The 23,124-nt window shown below is 39.6% G+C and overlaps 1 protein-coding gene across 3 annotated transcripts in view; it reads right to left on the reverse strand.

Moving 5' to 3' along the window:
* IL1RAPL2 (interleukin 1 receptor accessory protein like 2) overlaps positions 1-23,124 on the reverse strand; it is a 1,320,043-nt gene that overhangs the window by 1,268,726 nt on the left and 28,193 nt on the right. Inside the window, exons 1-2 of one of the 3 annotated variants that reach the window (XM_089324491.1) lie at positions 4,624-4,734; positions 3,262-3,384 (exon numbers count right to left, since the gene is read on the reverse strand). The exons of the other annotated variants lie outside the window; for them this stretch is intronic. The gene's annotated coding sequence lies outside the window, so the exon portion shown is untranslated. Of the gene's footprint in view, positions 1-3,261; positions 3,385-4,623; positions 4,735-23,124 lie in introns of those variants that run through there. 3 annotated transcript variants of the gene reach the window in all.

A 23,124-nucleotide genomic window follows, 5' to 3' on the forward strand; every position in this document is an offset into this window, starting at 1 on the left:
GCACAGGCAACAAAAGCAGAATTAGGTAAATAGGACTATATCAAACCCAGAAGCTTTTGCACAGCAAAAAAATCAATAGCATGAAGAGACATCCAACAGAATATTAAAATATTTGCAAACCACTAATCTGACAAAGGATTAATATCCCAAATATATCAGCAATTTAAAAAACTTAACAAAAACATAGCTAACCCAGTTGAGAGATGGGCAAATGTCTTCAACAGAGAGTTCTCAAAAGAAGAAATACAAATGGCCAAATACATGAAAAAATGCTGAACATTATCCATCAGGGAAATGCAAATCAAAACCACCAAGAGACATTACCTCACCCCTGTCAGAATGACTAAAATCCAAAACAAAGAGACTTAACAAATCCTGGCGAGGATGTGGATAAAGAGGAACACTTATACACTATTGGTAGGAACGTAAACTAGTGCAGCTACTGTGGAAAATAGCATGGAAATCCCTTAAAATACTAGAAAGAGACTTGCCAGATGATCTAGCAATCCCAGTAGTGGGAATAAATCAAAAAAACTTGAACACAATATACCAAAGATATACCTGCCCTACCATGTTCATACCAGTATGGTTAACAATAACCAAAATTTGGAACCAAGGTATCCATCATCAGATGAATGAATAAAAATGTAATATGTGCGTATACACACACACACAAATGGAATATTATTCAGCTATAAAAAGAATGAAATCTTGTCATTTGCAAAATGGACACAACTGGAGGATATCATGTTGAATGAAATAAGCCAGACCTAGAAAGACAAATACTGCATGTTCTCTCTTGTATGTGGAAGCTAAAATCTAAAAAACAAAAAGAAATTTGTGTATCATTCTTGCAAATATAATTTTGTAAAACTTTGTTTTATACCTTTTGTCAAACCAATGGTTAAGAATGTTATATTACTATAGTTTTAATGATCTGTGATTACTTTAAAATTTGCTGTACATGGGTGAAATGTTCATTTTTCCATTCAATTATCATTTATAGCTGCTGTCTATATCCCTACCTAACTAGTATCTTTTTGCTTTTTACTTGTTAAACTTCTTATTCGGTGAAGTATTAAGCCTTTTTTCTATAATGTAAATTTAAAGTGTATTATCTCAAAAACTGGAAAAAAGAAAAGGAGAAGGGTGGGAGTGAAAGACGAAAGGGAGGGAGAAAAGGAGTATCATTATGTTCTTAGAATTGTATCTACAAATCATATTGCATCTGTTAAAAACTAACTAAAAATTAAACTAAAAAAATTTAAAAGCCCAATTCTCCAAAGCAGCCCTGACTGGAAAACTTTGCCTATTTCTATGGTATAAATACTGCCATCATGGCAAATTTCTATGTGGCAAAGTTGTATCATTTAACACAGCATTGGAAAGAAATATACCAGCACGGTAACCTCAGCCTCATTTTCTAAGTCCAGTAGTGTGCATTTGGGGCTACTCCAGAAACAGAAATGTCTTTCAGAGCCAATGTATATTCAGAATTGGATGACTTCTACAAATGCTGTAAATGGCAGACCATGAATTCAAATGTCCCAAACTCAAGCTACTGCTGTTCCCTTTAAATATAGAAAATTATAAAACATACAGCCTTCCCAACAGATTACAACATGCTTTCCTTACTTTTTAGGAATAAAGTAACATCAATTGGTTATTCTAGGCTATGACTAAATACAAACAGCAGTACTATGTAAAGACAGTTTCTAGGCATTCCAAAGGTAAAACTTAAAAATAAAGCTTACGGGGGCCAGCGCTGTGACACAACAGGTAAAGCTGCCGCCTGCAGTGCTGGCATCCCATAAGAGCATTGGTTCGAGACCCAGCTGCTGCGCTTCCAAGCCAGCTCTCTGCTGTGGCCTGGGAAAGCATGGAAGATGGCCCAAGTCCTTGGGCCCCTGCATCTACCTGGGAGACCAGGAGGAAGCTCCTGGCTCCGGATTGGTGCAGCTCCGGCCATTGTGGCCAACTGGGGAGTGAGTGAACAAGGGGATGGAAGACTTCTCTCTCTCCCCTCTCTCTCTCCCTCCCCCTCCTACTTCTCCTATCTCTATGTAACTCTTTCAAATAAATAAGTAAATAAATCAAAAATAAAGCTTATGAATCTCAATCAGAAAACTGCGACAAATAACTTGGTAATAAGTATCCGACTTAGAAAGCTACCATAATGGAAAGCAATGAGACTATGTAGGTGGAGACTGAACACAAAGAAGTCAGGATCTTCTTTATATAAGAAATACAAAGAACCAACCATGAAAAATTATTTTCTCTAGTTCAACAGGAGATTTCTGTATTTTCTTCAGTTATGTGCTTGTCCATTGACTAAACAGATAAAGTACACTTTGGGGACTGAGCTCTACCCTATGAGATCCACTGGGAGCTCCCAAGCAAGTTCACTCAGCTAACCAGCAGAGAAATGAGGTTAAAATTGTAGTAAGATCCCAGTAGACTTATTTTAGACCTCAGCCATGAACTAAGAGCTTCACATTGACTATTATCCCTCAGTGGCATTATATTGGTCCTCAGGGAAGTACAGTGAGTGAAAAGCTCAGATAAAACCCATGTACTAGTGAAAACAAGCCAAAGCCACCACCCACTGCTATATAGTATCAGAGCATCATCTCTACATAAAAAAATTACAAGTTAGAGACTCCAAGTAGGCAAAATGGTGACTTTTTTTTTTTGCAGAAGAGATGGGAAAGGTAGGCAGTTGGCTATACAACAGTCCCTTACAACCACATTCTGAGCAACTTCCCTAGAGTAACAGCCAAAGTAGGAGCAAACACCTGTCTTCCTGTTTACATCATACATCAGGATATATTCACAGTATCCTCTGCTATTCTGTAAAAATGTTACACCAATACCAGGAGAGAGAACAAAGTCAATACACCTGCCAAAAGAGACCCATCAAAGACACATACTCAATATTGCAAGTAGAGAAGTGTGAATACTGAGGCAGCCTGCCTACATTGCCAAGGATCTTTTAAAGCAACTTCTTCAAAATGTTTCTTTTCTAAAGAACGAAGGAACAAGCAAGCAGAAGATAACAATTGTAATCAACACTTTGTGCATGAGATACTTCTCTCTCGAGCTCAAAATGCTCTAAATGACCCAATTTCATTAAATAAACATGCATAGTGGTCAGTGCTGGGCCCAGAGTCTTTACAAGGGAAGAACAAAGACATAATTAATTTAAGTGATTTCCTAAGCAATTTATAACAGCAAGTAAATGAAATATAATCAAATACACACCTCCCGAATGACATTTCATCCATTGACAATCGTATGGCAAAGCTGCTGGATAGTGCTCATAGTTCATCTTTATTTTTGTTTATGCACCTTGATCTTTTCTCTTCCCTTGTATATTTCTTTCCACTAAAAAGTATAAATTTCTCTTTATTGGTTATTACCCACTCCAAACTAGTGCCAACATCTTCTAGTATATGGTTATTTATTAGATTAGGATCATAAAGTAAGTCCAGCTAAGTTCTATTGAGCTGCTTTTGGTAAACAATAATTAGCTGGTTTCAAAAGTACTGTGGAGCACAAAGAGATCATTTTACATCAAGGTCTAGTGAGCACAGGCCAATAGCCAAGCAAGAGTACCTAACTGCCTAACAAAAATATAATCAGTAGCCCATGCCATGGCTCACTTGGCTAATCTTCTGCCTGCAGCACTGGCACCCCAGGTTCTAGTCCTGGTTGGGGCGCCGGGTACTAGTCCCAGTTGCTCCTCTTCCAGTCCAGCTCTCTGCTGTGGCCCAGGAGGGCAGTGGAGGATGGCCCAGGTGCTTGGGACCCTGCACCCACATGGGAGACCAGGAGGAAGTACCCGGCTCCTGGCTTCGGATCAGTGCAGCGCTGGCCGTAGCGGCCATTGGGGGAGTGAACCAACAGAAGAAAGACCTTTCTCTCTGTCTCTCTGTCTCTAACTCTCTCTGTCTAACTCTGCCTGGCAATATATACACACACACACACACACACACACACATATATATATATAATCAGCTACCTATTACTGTTTTTCAAGTTGATCTCATAGATATCAGCTCTTTTAATGCACTTCCCATTAGTCATTTTATATGTTTTAAACCTTTCATTGCTTCCCATTGTTTTTAGAATAAAAATCAAAACATATAATATAGTCTATAAAGCCTCTCAAAATATGACTCCTGTCCTACTTCTCAGTCTCTATTCCAGCCAAATTCTTCATTGTTTCCTACGTTTAAGGTCCCTGGAATATGCCACGTTCTCCATCATCTCCTGAACCATCACATATGCTATCCCTCTGCTCAGAATGCTGGCACTTCTTCATCTAGCAGACTTTTCTCATCTTTCAAGTCTCAAGTATGCAATTGCTCCAGAGTGCCTCCTCCTATTTGACAAGTTCTCTCAACTTTTTTGTTGAACACTGCACCTGTTCCTGATAACACACTTGTAAAAATTTCATCAATGTCTGTCTTCACTTATTTTCCCCACAATGTCTAACACAGTATTTATATATAAGGGTACATCAAAAAGTCCATGAAAAATGGAATTAAAAGATCATGTGCATTTTTCACAAACTTTTTGAAGTACTTTTGCATATAGAGGAAGTGGCAAAAAAATGCTTACTGGTAGTATTCGAACATCCCAAGTCTTCAATAATATTTCTTGGAGACTAATATAGATAACCACTCCAAAGTTTGCATATCACATCCAAAGCTTAAATTAACTGAAATTCTGTAAAAAAAAAATAGAATTTTATTGTTCCCAGTTTTGAATAGAACAGTGAATCTCTTTTTATCATTGCATTTTCACAGCATAAAAATTGATTTACTCATACTCTGGAGAGCTTTGTAGCTGCTACTTGTGTACTGTTAGGAGGTACTCATTAAAACCATGCCCAGATTCCATGGCAGTTTTCCTTTGTTAGGTTTCATGTCAGATACCTCTAGGAAACAGATTACTGTTTTCCACTAAAGCATGAATTGCCAACACTAATTCTTTTGTCTTTTAGTTAGCTCTGTAGATAATGATTTAAGTTGCATTGCCTTTGATACTATTCCCCACTTTTCTATGGCTTTTAATTTTAATGAGGATTTCCATTTTCTCATTCCTCCCTTTGCTCCCAACAAGCTCATGCTGCACATCACCAAAGGGTTTTGTTTGCATTTCTTATTCTCCCTGACTGCTGATTTCTGAACATCAGTTTTCCTTTCCAGATGCTGTTCTAATGGACTTCTGATCACAACATTTCTATTAACATACACCTGAGATTTGCTGACATTTAAAAAGCCAAACAAAACACACAGAAAGCCTCACATCTCACACAAGGATGAATGGACAACTTAAAGACTCCCTCATCAACTCTACTTGTTGTAAGTTACAGAACATTCTTCAATCTGGAATTCAGTGAAGAATAAATGTGCTTTCATTCTTGTATGTTTCATTGAATATTTCAACCAACCTCTTTAAATAACTATAAGTGGAAAGATTCTTTTTAATTCTTTTAAGGTATTCTTCAAGGCAAAAATATATAGAAATGCTTTTTTAATCAACAGTCCCCCCAACATGAATTTCCTTATTCATTTAAGCTATTACTATATACTAGGCATAAATCACACTTTCAGGTCTACTGGAAGAGACGGATGTAAGTGCATGGTCCCTACCCTCTAAGTTACTTCAATTAAAATTTGCTACTTTTCCTCACCTCATTCCACATTTCTATACCATCCTCCAAAATAACTCTTCTGCTCCCTTTCAGTCAAGATACTACAAATGAATTCTGCCTAGTATATCTACTTTCACTCACTCTCCTCTAAGCCTTTATAAATGAACATTTCTATTTATGAAATTTCTTTCACATGTATATGCTATTAATATTAGTTAATAATTATTAGGAAAGACCCCGAGTCCCAACTACCATAATACTTACAGTCCCTACTGTTGCAACCCGCCCCCAAACTAGTTGGAGATGTAGCCATAGAACTAGCCCAAAACTAGGGTCCACCCATCTGACATATAGGAAGCCAATCACTGATATCAGGTTGGTGGAAGAAAGTAGGTATTTATTTGCAAAGCACATAGCAAGGAGCCAGATAGGTATTGCTTAATTCCTGGGCTCCCTGAGGGGTAGGGATAAAGAATTTTATGGGTTAAAGTTGGCACCGAGAGGTGCATATTCAGCTTATATCCGAGTCCTGGTTGGTGGGTGATACTTGTGACCTTCTGTTGATTCATCAGTAATGTCATACTCTTCAGGGAATGTTTATGATGGCCAGGTTGGCTTCAGTTGGTCTGGGGGATTACATGCAAGTGGTAGTTACATTCCTGTGAACAAACCACCACCACATTCCAGGCAGTACTGGTCATTCCAGATTCTTGTCCATTTGAGAAGCAAATGATTCATCTGGTGATTAGAACTTTGTAGGGCCAGAGAATTCCTAAATGATGGACAAGTATTCCTTGGAGTAAGCAGACAGAGAGGCTGGGTCTTGCTTCTGTTTTATGGACATTTGTGTAGGGGTTCAGTCTCACTGCCTATAAAGTTACTCCTTTAGGTTAAAGTATTATTCCAGAGCCCATCTTAAAATGTCATTTGTACTTGGAAATCATAGTATATTTTAAACTATGAGTAACTAGAGATGTTCACATCCAATAATTTATCAAATAGATAAGCAAGAACTTTTACTGGGGAAGGAGAAATGTAAAAGGAAGCACTGCCTACTAGACAGGGCAAGTGTAGGCTAAACACTGAAGTGTGGTTTATGACTCATCCAGGACCTAACATGAAGGCATCAGGAACAGAGATTAAGAATAACCAGAAAGAGAAAAGGAACACCAAAGGCTAACATCATTTCTCTCACAGCTCTGTTGAAAGTCAATCCTGCATTTCAACAACCTCTGTTCACAGTGATACACTCTCATTCCAGATGTAAAAGGTAAAATGGTAATTAATAGAGATTATTACAACCAGCCAGTTTCCTTTGTGTCCACAGAGTTGCTGAGAGGTGTTTCCAGGCCACAGAGCTGTTGTAAAAGTCAACTGCACAAGCACTTCTGCTTCTTGTTCCCACCCTGCCTATAATCCTGCCTTCCTTCCAGCAGTCATGGTAGAAAGGCAATTGAAGGACACAAAAAAAAATCTAAACTCTGATATAGGAAGACCAAGCCTGTTCATTTTCCTTATCACCAGAATCCATTACTACAAGTAATGAACTCATTTTTTTTTATTTATTTGACAGAGTTAGACAGAGGGAGGGAGGGAGGGAGGGAGGGAGAAAGGTCTTCCATCCACCGGTTCACTCCCCAAATGGCTACGCCCATCCGAAGCCAGGAGCCAGGTGCTTCCACCTGGTCTCCCACGAGGGTGCAGGGCCCAAGCACTTGGGCCATCCTCCACTGCCTTCCCGGGCCACAGCAGAGAGCTGGACTGGAAGAGGGGCAACCGGGCTTAGAACCTGGCACCCATATGGGATGTCAGCACCACAGGCAGAGGATTAACCAAGTGAGCCACGGCGCCGGACCCTGAACTCATTTTTAATAAAGAATTAACTATACAACTGTAACTCTTTGGAGGACATTCACTACCATCTTATCAAAAGTAGACTAAAAAGACAATATAATACTTAATCTTAGGTATTCTTGAAACCTAACTGTCCCATAATTTCCATGAAGTCAGTGTGTCAATTTCTAGACAAAAAGTATCTCACATAATTTACTTCCTTTAAATGATTACTATGAAAAACTGTAAAAATGGAAGTTCCATGTATCTCTCATTTGATGTTCAATAGGCACTTAAAGCTCAGGTTATCCAAAACTGAACTAAAATATTCCCTCCCAAAACCTGTCATGCTTTTCATATTTGGTACCTCCTTTAGTAGTGTTTTCATTCAACCAAATTCCCAAGCTAGAAATTTCAAAGTCACCACAAACTCCTCTTCTTCATGGCACATATTCAGGCATTAACATCTCTCTCAGAAATTCCATCGTCTCTGTCCCATGATCATTGCCTTACTTCAAAGAAACATCCTTTGCTCAACTCAATTATTCCCCAAGGCCTCAGAAATGGTCCACCTTCCTCTGAAGCATCACACATTTTATCAGTAGTTTTCTTTTCATAAGGAATACATTTTACCATATCTCCATTCAGTATCAAGTTCTCCTCCAACTACCTGCTAACCACATCATGAAATCCAAACTCGTACGTGGCATGGTCAAAAGGTCCTCTATAGATTTAGGTCAACCTATTTCTACAGCTTTATCTCCTGTCTCTCCCACTTATCCACCATAGGACTCAGTTACCTTGAGCTTCTTACTATTTTTAAATACCAGTCTGTTACTGAATTTGTCATTACTGTACATGTTAATTCCTCACCCTAAAATGTTTCCCTCTATCCTGGAAAATGCACCTTCTTCAGAACTGCAAAGAGTAAAAACCTAGATTCTTCTTCATAGCTACCCACTAGAAGAGGCTGGGAGAAAAGTGGAGGGGACATTAACAAAGGTTTGCAGACAAGCCTACCTGGGTACACTCAAGCAAAACCACCAAACCAGCACATCAAAAGTTCAACAGGGCAGGGATGACTTTTTGTCCTTTACTCTTTTATCAGTTAGTTAAATTAATAATACCAAATATTGAGACCCCCTGACATCATCCTTGAGTTTTGTTTCTTTGACAAGTGTCTCTATCCCAGTTCCTGTCTTCACTACACCCTCACTAGTCTCTGTATTTCAGGGTGACAACCTCAAAACAATGCATTTTTTAAAGATTTATTATATTTATTTGAAAGAGTTACAGAGAGGTAGAGACAGAGAAGTTTTCCATCTGCTGGTTCACTCCCCAAATGGCCACAACAGCCAGAGCTGCGCTGATCCGGAGCCAGGAGCCTCTTCCCCGTCTCCCACATGGGTGCAGGGGCCCAAGGACCTAGCCCAACCTGGCCCATCTTCTACTGCTTTCCCAGGCCATAGCAGAAAGCTGGATTGGAAGAGGAGCAGCTAGGACTCGAACCGGTGCCCATATGGGATGCTGGCACTTCAGGCCAGGGCTTTAATCCACTGTGCCATAGCGCTGGCCCCAAAACAAGGGATTCTAAGCCTGGAATACATAAACTTGGACTGGAAAAACATTGTACCATTCTTTTCATTCACTTCTTTCTGAAATGTAGCATGTTTTTTATTATTAATCCAGCCAACAAACCACAGTAGTATTATTTGAACTTCTAACTTTGACACTAATAGAAATTATAATTTCATATCATATGATTGCAGCATGCCTCCGAATATATTATGGTAATATTAGACCTGTTAATACTGATTATTTAATGTGCTAATAAAATGTATAAATTATAATATTTTGATAAATAAATCTTTAAAAAATACAGTTATTTGAAAGGGAGAGTTACAGAGAGGCAGAGGCAGAGAGAGAGGTCTTCCACCTGGTGGTTCACTCCCCAGATGGCTGCAACAGCTGGAGCTGCGCAGATCCGAAGCCAGGAGCCAGGAGCTTCTTCCAGGTTTCCCATGTGGGTGCAGGGGCCCAGGGACTTGGGTAATTTTCTACTATTTTCCCAGGCCATAGCAGAGAGCTGATTCAAAGTAGGGCAGCTGGGACTGGAACCGGCATTCATATGGATGTGGGCACTACAGGCATTGGCTTTACCCATTACACCACAGTGCCAGTCCCAATTAACTGTATTTCAAAAGAACTGGTTTCCTTCATGATCCTTTGCATTTTATTCCATGCATGGAGGAACAGTATCTCTGAGAAAACATCTAATCCCTAGGCTTCACCAGATTGTCTAAGGAAACAAGGGCACCAAAAACTGTTAATAGTCCTTTGGTTAAAAAAAAAAAAAATGACTTTTTTTTTAATGGACTGACATTTAAAACAGAATCCTAGGCCTCATTCAGAGAGATACATCTGGCTAGACACAGATCTTCATTTTAACCAATATTCTGAGTTTATATAAGAAGGCCCGGGACATTATTTTAATAGAGACTGATGTGGAAATAGTACGTAAGTTTGAGAAAGATATACCATTTGCATAATCTGATAATAAATGAATATTTGTTAACTATTGAAATGTATTCTTTATTTTGAATATTTTCATAGCCTCCTGTTAAGAGATCTTTTCATTTCTAATGACATATTTATTTTATTTTAGTTGAAAGGCACAGAGGGAGTGGAAGAAGAGGGAAAGGGATTGATTGATTTTTCATCTACTGATTCGCTTTCCAAATGCCTGCAACAGGCAGTGCTAGGCTAAGCCAAAGCCAGAAGTCTGAAACTCACTTCCAATCTCCTACATGTGTCACAGAGTCCTAAGTACTTGGGTCATTATCTGCTGCATCCCAGGGCACACATTAGCAGAAGCTGGATTGGAAGCAAAACTAGAATTTGAACACAGAGACTCCTACTTGAAATGTGGGCATCTTAACAGCAGCACAAAATGCCTGCCCCAATTCTTAATAGCAACCTTTTAAAAACTAGTCACACTGGGGGGGGGGGGGGGTAGAAAGGACAAAGACATTTTCTTAAATCAGGCCCAAGATGACTTGCAAAATTGAAGCATATGAAATATGTTGAACTTCTATCAACAAACTAATTGAAAGTTACAAGATTTTCCCTTGTATCTTTCCTCTAACTGTAACAAATCTAACAGCATCCCACCACCATGATCATCATTAAAATGCATTGTTGGGGTGGGTGTTCAGCCTAGTGGTTAAGACTCCATTAGGATGCTCATGTATCATAATGGAATGCCTGGATTTGAGTCCCAGTTCCAGTTCCTGCTAATGTGAACCCTGGCAGGCAGTGGTGATGGCTCAAGTAGTTGAATTCCATCTACTCACCACATGGAAGACCTCAATTTAGCTCCTGAATCCCAGCTTGGGGTTCCTGGCTTTTGCAAGCATTTGGGGGATTGAACCAGTAGATGGTAATCCTTTCTCTGCATTTAAAATAAATTTATTTTTTAAAAAAAAACACATTGCTTTTTCAAATTTGTCTTCTATATCCCATAATTTATATCTCAGTACCCAGTATTTCCAGCCAGCCAGCAGCCTCAAGTCAGATCCCAGCATAGTCTTTGACTCTGTTCCCCATCCCACCCCCATATTAAATGCAATTATAAGGCTAACTACAGTGCTTTCTAAAGCATCCCCCAAATATGACATTTCTCGTCACTACTTCTGTAATGATAGTAGTTGATATCATTACTCTCTCTCTCCTGGACCACTACAGCAGACCCCAACTGTTGTCCCTGAATCCTTTCTTATACCCTCTCTACTTCCTATACAGATTCCAGGCTGAGATTATAAAAATGAAGTTTTGACTCTATAACTCTGCAGCTCCTCATCCCCTCTAGATATACTGTTAACTGTTTCAACAGAACCCACAAAGCCTTGCATTTTCTTGCCCCCTGCTACTTCTATAATTTAATCACATTTCTCCTCATTCTCTAAACTCTAGCTTCTCTCTCCATTATTAAATTCACTAAGCTCTTTGCCAGGAATTTTTTTATTTAATAGAAAGCTTTTATTTAATAAATATAAATTTCATAAGTACAACTTTTGGATTATAGCGCTTCTTCCCCCCCATACCCATCCTCCTACCCCCACTCCTGTCCCACCTCCTACTCCCTCTCCCATCCCATTCTTCATTAAGAATCAATTATATTTATATACAGAAGACCAACTCTATACTGAGTAAAGATTTCAACAGTTTGTACCCACACAGATACACAAAGTGTAAAGTATTGTTTGAATACTAGTTTTACCATTAATTCTCATAGTACACCTCATTAAGGACAGAGGTCCTTCATGGGGAGCAAGTGCACAGTGACTCCTGTTGTTGATTTAACAATTGACACTCTTATGACCTCAGTAATCACTCGAGGCTCTTGTCATGAGCTGCCAAGGCCATGGAAGCCTCTTGAGTCCACAAACTATCATTATTTAGAGAGGACCATAAGCAAAGTGGAAGTTCTCTCCTCCCTTCAGAGAAAGGGACAGGAGCCAGTCTTGCCTGTGGCCCTTACATGTGGGTGGAGCCCTGCTGGGGCCTGGATGTTGTACTCCTCCTAGTCCCAGTGTAACGGCATCAGGGGGGGCAGTGGTGAGGTCCTTGTGGGATCCGTGTCCTCAGCTGTGGGAGGACTCAGCAGGACGTGCTGCTCGTGAAGCATAGGCGAGCTCCTCCCAGCCACAGAAACTTCCAGCAGCTACATCATGGGCTTCCCAGCCCCAGACTGTGAGCAACGCGTTTCTGTTGTTAACAGACTTCCTGGACTAAAATGTTTTGTCCCAGCAGCCGGAGAGACCCTGGCGCCCCCCTGTGCTGAATCCCCATGATTCCTCCAGACCCCAGGGACCACTCTCTCCCTCCTATTCTGGTCGTCGCTCCTCTGCCTCGGCCTCTTCCTCCTCTTTTCTTTAAGGCAATTTATTCTTAGATTTGTCTGCTTTAAGGTTCTTTTATGGATAGCCTGAGTAACAATCTTCTAAGAAAATTATTTTTTTAAAGATTTATTTATTTATTTGACAGGCAGAGTTAAAGAGAGGCAGAGGCAGAGAGAGGTGTTCCGTCCTCTGGTTCACTCCCTAAATGGCCGCAAAGGCCGGAGCTGTGCCGATCCGAAGCCAGGAGCCAGGAGCCAGGAGCCTCTTCTGGGTCCCCCACATGGGTGCAAGGGCCCAAGGACTTGGGTCATCTTCTATTGCTTTCCCAGGCCACAACAGAGAGCTGGATTGAAGTGGGGCAGTCAAGACTCGAACCAGCGCCCACATGGGATGCCGGCACTGCAGGTAGTGGCTTTACCTGCTATGCCACAGCTCCGGCTCTGACAATTCTTTTCTCCTTTCTCTAAGTCTTCACATTATACCTCAATAGAATAGAGGTATTTTGTTGGCTATTTTTTTCCTATGGACCCCTTTGAAAATTATGAGTCCTTCTCAGAATAGAGTTTTTTAACATGATGTCCCTTCTTTCCCTGATGCTCTGTCCCCCAACTTTTTTTTTACATGGTTGGATTTCTCATCCTTTACTTTTCAACTTAAGTGTTATCTCTTCAAAGAGGCCTTCCTTGACCATTCTACGTAAGCTGATCAAAATCTCCATTCACTCTGTATTACAGTCACCTCTTCATTACATTCATAGCCATAATCATGTGTTATATTAATAGTATATAACTTATTACTTGTCTTGATAGACTGTAAGTTCCAAGAGGACAGGAATAGATCTGTCTTATTTGACATAATAGGTGTTCAATGAATATTTATTGAATAAATTATTGAGGATATCTTTCAGTGTGCTAGGCCAAATCAAGGCAAGCAGACATCATACCATCCTTACAGGATATTTGATAGCCAATTGCTTCATAGACATCAATGGTGGAGACAAAGATATAGAAACAGGCAAGAAAGAAAACATCAATATGCTATTAGATACCATTGGTTGAACTCTTTAACACACAATTATTCTTAGGTATTTAAATTTAACTGAAAAGTGATCCCCGTTAAATATAAGAGTGGGGATAAGAGAGGGAGGAGATGTACAGTTAGGCACATGCTCAATCGGACTTACCCCCAATGGTAGAGTTAGAAACGTGCCAGGGAATTCCAATTCAATCCCATCAAGGTGGCATCTACCAATGCCATCTCACTAGTCCAAGTGATCAGTTTCAGTTCATAATTGATCATAATGATAGGACTAAGAGTCAAAGGGATCACACAAACAAGACTAGTGTCTGCTAATACTAACTGATAGAATTAAAAAGGAGAGAATGATCCAACATGGGAAGCGGGATACACAGCAGACTCGTAGAATGGCAGATGTCCTAAACAGCACTCTGGCCTCAGAATCAGCCCTTAGGCTTTTTAGCCAGATATGAGTGCCTTATGAGATCATTTCAAGTATGGAAAGCCAAGACACTGGCAAAAAAATGACCTAAATGAAAGATCTTTGCAAGTGAGATCCCAGCGGAAAGAACAGGCCGTCAAAGAAGGAGGTACCTTTCTCTGAAGGGAGGAGAGAACTTCCACTTTGACTATGACCTTGTCTAAATAAGATCAGAGTTGGCGAACTCAACAGGCTTCTATAGCCTTGGCAGCTCATGACAAGAGCCTCAGGTGATCACTGACATCATAAATAAGAGTGTCAATTGTTAAATCAACAACAGGAGTCACTGTGCACTTACTCCCCATGTAGGATCTCTGTCCTTAATGTGTTATACTATGTGAATTAACAGGATAACTAGTGCTCAAACAGTACTTTACACTTTGTGTTTCTGTGTGGGTGCAAACTGTTGAAATCTTTACTTAATATATACTAAATTGATCTTCTGTATATAAAGAAAATTGAAAATGAATCTTAATGAAGAATGGGATTGGAGAGGGAGTGGGAGACGGGATGGTTGAGGGTGGGAGGATGGTCATGGGGGGAAAAAGCTGCTATAATCCAAAAATTGTACTTTGGAAATTTATATTTATTAAATAAAAGTTTTAAAAATATGCTGTTAGAACTAAATACTAATATATGTACAAGCAGAATACTATATGCATAGTGGAGGCAATAAGGAAGAGAAAGACATGAGAGTTTCAAATGTAGCCATAATTCTAGTTTCTTGAGTCCCCTTCAACAAGTATTTCTTTCTTACATACTAAACATTGTTCTCTGTTTCCTTGGACACAGAGATGAAGAATAAGACACAGAAGCTCCATAAGGATGTGGATCTTTATTTGTTTTGTCTACTATAATATTCTTCTGGAGCTAAAACTGGAAAAAGTCCATAGGCAGTTCAAAAAGTCTGTGGGAAAATATAATTAAAGTTTATTTTAACCTGGAAAGCTTGAAATCCATGTTTTTCACATTAAGCATTCTCTATGAACTTTTTGAACACTCCCTTGTATGCATACATTTTAATTTTTAAAGATTTGTTTATTTGAAAAGCACAGTGAAAGAAATGGAGGGAGACACACACACAGAGAGAGAGAGAGAGAGAGAGAGAGAGAGAGAAACAGCAAGAATGAGACATTCATCTTCTATTCACTGGTTCACTCCCCAAATGGCCACATGGCTAGGGCTGGGCTAGGCCCAAGCCAGAAGCCTGGAACTCCATCTGGGTCTCCCAAAAGGGTGGCAGGGGCCTAAGTGCTTGGACCATCACCTGCTTCTTTCCCAGGCACGTTACCAGGGAACTGGCTCAGAAGTGAAGCAGGGGCCGGCACTGCAGCGTAGTGGGTAAAGCCACCGCTGCAGTGCCAGCATCTGATATGGGCACTGATTTGAGACCCAACTGCTCCTCATCCGATCCAGCTCTCTTATGGCCTGGGAAAGCAGTAGAAGATGCCCCAAGTCCTTGGGCCCCTGCACCCACAGGAGATCCGAAAGAAGCTTCTGGCTCCGGATCAGCGCAGCTCTGGCCGTTGCAGCCATCTGGGGAGTGAACCAGCAGATGGAAGATGGAAGATGGAAGATATCTCTCTCTCTCTCTCCCTCTCTCTCTCTCTCTCCCCCTCTCTCTCTCCCTCTCCCTCTCCCTCTCCTTCTCTAACTCTTTCAAATAAATAAATCTTAAAAAAAAAAAGTAGTAAAACAGCAAAGACTTGAACCAGCACCTTCATGTAGGATGCTGGCATTGCAAGCATCAGCCTAACCCACTGTGTCACAAAGTCAGCCACTGGATTATTTTTCTGTGGCCAAAATAAACTTATATTTCAATTCTATCTTCTATAAACATTAAATGTTTTTTCATGGTTAATAGATCATTTTTTAATTTAAGAGACAGAGAACTCTTATCTGCTGGTTTGTTTCCCAAATCCTAGAATTCCTGTCACTGGGCCTGGGCAAGAACTGTAGCTAGGAGATGAAAATGCTCTATAGTTCTCCCAGGTGAGTGGTAGAAACCCAATTACTTAAGCCATCACTACTGCCACTTAGGACATGCATTAGCAGAAAGCTGGAGTCAGGAGCCAGATCCCAGTATTGATCACCAGCATGCTGATGTGAGATTTGGGTATCTTAACAACTACAATAAATGTCCACTCCCATTTTCCACAAACTTCTTAAAAATACCCTAATTGTTATATAAGTATTTGTGAAAGGAATGTAGGCAAGAAATCAGGCAGAAGTCCTAACAAAATTAAATCAAAGAAGAGACAGGTAAGAAATGAACAGGTAAGAAATGTGAACAAAGCACAGGAGGAGGAGTGGGGTCAGTGGTAGACAGAAAAGTTTTCACTAGGGAATACCAATCTGAACTGGGATTTGAAAGAATGAAAATTTATCAAAAATACTGGAGTGAGCAACTCTGCTAAAAGGCCATTCACTCTGGGGAAATGGAACATTTGCAGATACATGAAAAGGTAAAGAAGTAAGAAATATTCACAAAATTTCAAATCATTTGGTATAGCTGGAACATAAAATGAAAGTAGAGGAGTGGTAGGAAAGAAAGCGAGAGAGGAAAGAACGATAAGGAGGAACTTGTAACAGCTATTGACAGAGACAGATTTGTATGTTATTTTTGCCAAGAGGGATGCAAAATGGAGGATGAATATGAGCTCAGGAGCAAATACATCAATTAGGAGGTTATCGCAGTATCTCACCTCATTTTAGATCCTCAATTTTACAAATAAGGAAATTGAGGTCCAAATCTCCTGGTGATTTTCTCAAGGTTATTCAACTGCTTATTAATGGAATCCAGGTTTTCTGAGTTGAAATTCAGTTCTCTAGATTTCTAGCACTGGATTCTTTCAATATATTTTTATATCATTTTTATCCTTGAAGGCAAGATGAAAATGTTTCTGCAGGCTACCAGATGCTTGAATGCTACCAATTCCCTTTTAAATTGTTATTTGGTCAAAGGGAATTAAAAAGTTCTGATACAGAGTATCCCAGTGACCTGATGATATAACATTTTAAAGATGTATATAGTCACCACTATATTTCCCCATGTCAACAAACCCTGCTGATGTTGAAAGACAGTCATTTTTAGGGACTTAAACTAGATACTGAAGACATATTATGTTTTTACCCACATCACAAGATAATCTTTATTTTTGATCAATGTGGTCATCTGAAATTCTGTATCATTTTTAAGTGTTATAAAATGGGATTTGCCCAATTACAATAGCTATAATTACAATGGCTATAAAACATTTCAAATATTCTTTCCTTTTTAAATTATCCTAGGAATGTTCATAAAAGAAAACATGTTATTCCTCAGCATTCCCATCTGTGAAATGTGTAGAAATAATACTTAAAAAGACCTCCAAAATGAAACCGGCAATGTTTCTTACTTCTAGGAAAATAAATATCTTCATAAAGATATGGGGAAGAATTTGGAGGTCTGGCTAAATACTTCGTGATTACAGTTTAAGAATGATATGGAATAAAAGTCTCTTGGGTTAACTAGATATAAGTTTAACAATTTCTATGACATACTGGGAAATTTTTACTCTTCTTATGCTTTCAAGTATAGCCTAAATTGGTGGAATTTCTTGAAAAGTTAGATGAATAAGGGTATTGAGGAATGTTATGGTTAGGAGTGATTGCATGTGTTAGACTATCACTATATGTCACCTAGCCCACACTGTGCCCCCAAAAGTACCCAGGCAATAGTCTGCTTTTGCAGCTATAGTCAGTTACTGCCACGATGTGGTGTGGGTAGTTTTAAAATTTCCCTGTGCAGGCAATGGGTAACAACTATGAGAACAGAAAGAAGTGTTCAGGTAGCAATTCTGGATGTATATGCTTGTGTATATATACTCAATATGCATGTTTTTATACTCAAACAAGATAAAATATTATGGATACTTCTGCCCCATGGCATTAACTCAAATCAGTATCTTCCTCTCCTTCACATACATACATACATACACACACACACACACACACACACCAGGACATTCTAAAAATCATATGACATCTTCTAAACCACAAAAAAGTTAATGTCAATACTGTCTCAGTTTACCAAAAAAATACCTAAAATAATGTCTATATCACCTTTGAAATTCTTTATACCACAAGATATAATATAATCTGGTCTTATTCTTTGCCAACAGCAGAACTTTGGGCCTTGAAGGGAAGAGAATTTCTTGAGTTACCAGTAGCATAAATAAGATATACTTCCAGATTCTATAAAGCCATACACACAATTGTATTGCAGATAAGGAAAACATGCTTCATAATTTAAGTGCAGCAATGCTTCTGTTTTGATATTATCATAAAGAAATTACTTTTGTTCACAGTGTTATCTGACCTTCATGCAGAAACTGATTAAAATGTTTCCCCTTACAACAATGACAACTGTAAACAAAAGTTGAAATGAAATATATGGCCTAACATCATCGTTTAGGGAGCTTTCCTATTAAAAAAAATACTGCCACAAAAGGAAGAAATCTAGGAAGCCCAATTTGTTTTTCTACAATCAACACAATTGTCTTCTACACAAATGATATTTCATCATTCATGACAGCAAGTTGTCACCTCCAGGGACAGCTTCAGTGTAGGTTGGTGAGTATTTTATACAGCTTATTCACAAGTATTATTCATATCGAAATGACTTCTGACTTAACAGCTAGGACAAAGGTGGAAACAATCTGATAGCATGAATATATAATATTCAAAAGCCTATCAGGGCGTACAGCTTCACTGTGGTGCTTGTTCCTTTTGTGTTTCTATACCTTTTTACGGTAATACTGTGTTAGAGGTGGGCAGATGTAAATGTCTAAGCTTCTCTTATTCATTTCACATTAGCCAACACTAGTATTATTTGTAGTCTTCTGAACCACAATTGCAAAGGAAAGTAAGCAGATCACCCAGACTCCTGCAACTCATAAAGCAGAGAACAAAAAATGGTTTCTACATAGGACTGAATAATTTCAGATATTTGCCATATAATCTATATAATGTTTATTTTCTTTGTATTTAGTACCTTTTTTGATAAAGGGATGCACAAGTGTCTTGTGTCCCTAGAAATCATTAATATTATGGTAAATTTCCTGATCTGGGACAATTTTCCAAAATACAGTTCATCATGTTCTATCATCTGTATATTGAGGACATTCAGAGGATTGAAAAAGGGGATGTGAATAAATTGAGGGAACGGAACCATCTCACAGATTGTAATTTAAAGCACAGAGTTATGAGCTTTTAGAGCTGTAAGAGACCTAAAGCAGTCACCCAGAACAATCTACCTCTTTGAAAAAAAAATGTTAAAGCTCACATCTTTTTGAGACTGTCCCATCTATTTAAGAACAATAGGTTGTTCACTCAGGAAGTGGTGATTTTCAAGCTAATATTATCAAAAGCCTTATGGTAAAATATTCAAAACTAGTCTAATAAGTGTATCAAGCACAAATATCCAACTCAGGCTAATACAGGTGGTAGAAAGGGTGACTAGTATATCAATTAGCATTTACTAACAATTTGTTTAAACTAAAGTCTTCGTTACTGTCAGTGAGCAAATGATAACTTGCTAAAATTTCACTGAAGTCTTTTTATCTTATTATAGAAGCAAAGATGGAATTGGATAACTGGTCTCCAAGTAGAGGGTCTTATTAAAGCAAACAGGTGCTTCACTTTCTCAACACAAAGGGTGTCAGACTACTATTTTGCTTTTACCTTGTTTTGGTAACGATTTTTAAAATCATAAATCTTTTAAGCTATAGGTCAGAACTTGGTTCATGTAATTGCTAATGGTTTTAGTTTTACACATAACAAATGTTATTTACTAATAATTACAAAAATAATTTTACCATGTCACAAAGTGAAAAAATATGTCATAAAACCAAATGGTACCGAGAGAAAGTTACGCCTTTGCAGTACAAAATTATGAGTATAAACCTAACCTCAGGGGCCAGCGCTGTGGCGCAGTGGGTTAATGCCCTGGCCTGAAGCACCGGCATCCCATACAGACACCCATTCAAGTCCCGACTGCTCCATTTCCGAACTAGCTCTCTCTGCTATGGCCTGGGAAAGCAGTAGAAGATGGCCCAAGGCTTTGGGCCCCTGCACCCACGTGGGAGACCTGGAAGAAGCTCCTGGCTCCGGATCAGTGCAGCTCTGGCCATTGCAGCCAATTGGAGAGTGAACCATCAGATGGAAGACCCCACCCCTGACTTCCAAATAAATAAATCTTAAAAAAAAATAAACCTCACATTGTTTGCTCAGTACCTCTAGAAGGCAGATTTTGTGCAGTTATATTTCACATTACAAACATGAGGAAACTAAACCTTTTTCTATTTATAGAAATCATGTCTCAGATATAATCTTTCTTCTTAAGACTCAAATTCCATGCACACTTCAAGAAATCCTGGTACCCCAAAGGAAACATTCAGACATTGAGATAGCCAAGTTTGGTGCTATCTCCTGAAATTTATAATTTACAGTGATGAAAACTGAGAAGTTGCCACTGGGCTAAAATGCTGAGATCTATACAAATACAAACTGAGTAGTCCTTAACTACTTGGGACCAGAAGGGTTTCAGATTTCAGAGTTTCTCAGATTTTGGAATATTTGCATAGACTTTATGGTATGAGCATTCCTATTCCAAAATCTGAAATGCTTCAAAATGTTTTGAAGCTCAGGAGAATTTCAAATTTCAGGTGTTTGAACTAGGAATGCTCAACCTGAAACTCATTTGTTTGTACTCATGAAGCTGTCCATCATTAATCTTATTTAATAAGCTTTACTTAGTATACTATTCAAAATAGATCATGGTTTAGAAACAAGAGTTAATTCTACAAACCTCTAAGTAAATTTTTCTACAACACTTAAAACACCCAAGAGTGACAAATTTATCTGAAATCTAAGATATTTAGGTTTCTAAGTTCTAGAAGGAATTTATGACTAGAGGTTTCTAGTGAGTTTCAAGAAGGTTGACTTCTTCAAAGATTTATGTGTGTACATATTTGAAAGGCAGAGAGAGAGAGAGAGAGAGAGAAATCTTCCATCTGCTGGTTCATTCTTCTGCTTTCCCTGGAACATTAGCAGGAAGCTGGATCAGAAGCAGAGCAGCAGGGATTCAAACAGGTATCATGATGAGACATTACCATCACAAGCAGCAGCTTCACCTGATGTACCCTAATGTCAGCACCAAGATGATTGGCTTTCAAGAATGCTCTTCCTCTATTCCTAGCACTAACCCAAGGGATGTTAATACATGTGTCCTCAGCCATAAGAAAATGTAAGTGGAGGATAAATAACTTCACACACTCCTGTCTTTTACATACTCATTGAAAAGTTCAGGAGAGGGACCACTGACCTAAGAAGGAACAAGGCTCAGTAAGTGAAGATGACAAATTTATAGTGAGTGAGTGAGTGAGTGAGTGTGTGTGTGTGAGTGGGAGTGAGGGAGAGAGGGGGGAGAGAGGGGGGAGAGAGGGGGGAGAGAGGGGGGAGAGAGGGGGGAGAGAGGGGGGAGAGAGGGGGGAGAGAGGGGGGAGAGAGGGGGAGAAAGTGAATGAATGTGAGCGTGTATGTGTGTGTGCACGTAGGCAACAGGTATTAAACCATGTAGAGCTTAGCAGTTATTGAGTTTTCAAAATGCTTTGGAAGCCTAAAAAAATCACTATGAATGGAAAGTCCTAGTTCTACAATGAGTGGAGAGCCAGGTGTTGCACATCATAGGCTAAGGACAAATGAAGATTCAAAATTCCTCAAAGCCTTCCTATTATCCTTACAGGTATGACAGAATGGAAACGTATTTCAAAGCAATCACGCAAAACATTCTGCTTTAAGCAAGAAAAGAAAAATTTACCAGGCTCATTAAGCAACACTCACATAATGACTATCTAGTGCAAACATTAAGCAATACTGTTTCCTTCTTTTGTTTTCTTGTAGGTATTGGCTGGTCAACTCAGTTGATGAAGGCACATTGCTAATGACACAAGGGTCAAAAGCTATGAATCTGGTGTCAAAGGTTCTCTTCAGACATGGTAAATTAGCATTTCATAGTTCAATAGCTATAGACAATACAACTATATTCCCCTGTGCTCCCTTTGCAACACTATGTGCCCTTCGTCAGGAGGCAGAGGGTGCACGCCTGTGCTCATTTATTACTACGATTGGAAAATACTTTATAGCCTGTGTGATTTGTTCCACTGAAAGCAATCAGCAGCATTACCGTGTGGTATGGCTGTTCCAACGGTTCCTTGGCAGTTTTATAATAGTATAATGATAGGTATATGCTGTGCAAAAAGAGGGGTACTAATGCCATTCCTCCATAACAGTGCTTTCCCAAGGGTGCTCTGCAGACCACCTTTCATCACAATCACCTAAAGTTTAGTTAAAATGCACATCCATGGGCCCCTACCACTAGACCTAAAGTAGTAAGTGGTACTTGAAGTTTCATTTTCAGTAGGGTCCCTCCCCTACCCCAGGTGATTCTGATATATAGTAAAGTTTGAGAACTACTGCCTAGAGTAGTTTGGAACTTAGAAGTGGGTATCAGAATCCACAAGGAGCTTTCTGACAATGCACACTCCTGTGTCACAGCCTCAGGCCTACAAAATCAAAAAAGCTTCTGGGGGAAGGTCTGGGCATCTGTAGTGGCTGTGGGGAGCAACTCCGATTAGACTAAGTTACTGGAATTAAGACTTATTCTATGCATCTGCTCTCCCACAATATGGCACTGAGAAGGGAGTAAACAACTTCTATGCAGCTGCCTCTCGCCAACTTGAGTGATGACCTGCAGGAGCTGATCCTGCTCCTGATTGGAGGAGAGCAGCATACTCGGCGTGTGGGTAGCAGAGTTGGGATTGGTGGAAGAGGACTATAAAGGAGGAGAGAGACAACATGCACCAGGAACATCTAAGGGGAACATCCGAATAACATCTGAGCAGCCCCCGAGAGAGCCGGCCGGCGATGTGCCACTCCCCCGCGGAAGTGGGAAAAGTGGCAGGGGGAGCCGCCCTTCCACGGAGGTGGAAGGGATCAGCAGCCAACCCGGGAAGGACCAGCAGCAAACCCGGGAAGGGCCGAGCAGACGAAAGAACAGCACAGGGTCCTGTGTCATTCCTCCGCGAATGGGGGAGCGACAGTGGCCATTAACAGAAGACAGCTAGTGTGATACCATAAGTCAGGCACTGTACTAAACTCTCTATATACATCACCCCATTTCATCTCCA

Source organism: Oryctolagus cuniculus, chromosome X (assembly GCF_051225735.1).
Source record: "Oryctolagus cuniculus isolate XC-2025 breed Fujian yellow rabbit chromosome X, ASM5122573v1, whole genome shotgun sequence".
NCBI lineage: Eukaryota > Metazoa > Chordata > Mammalia > Lagomorpha > Leporidae > Oryctolagus > Oryctolagus cuniculus.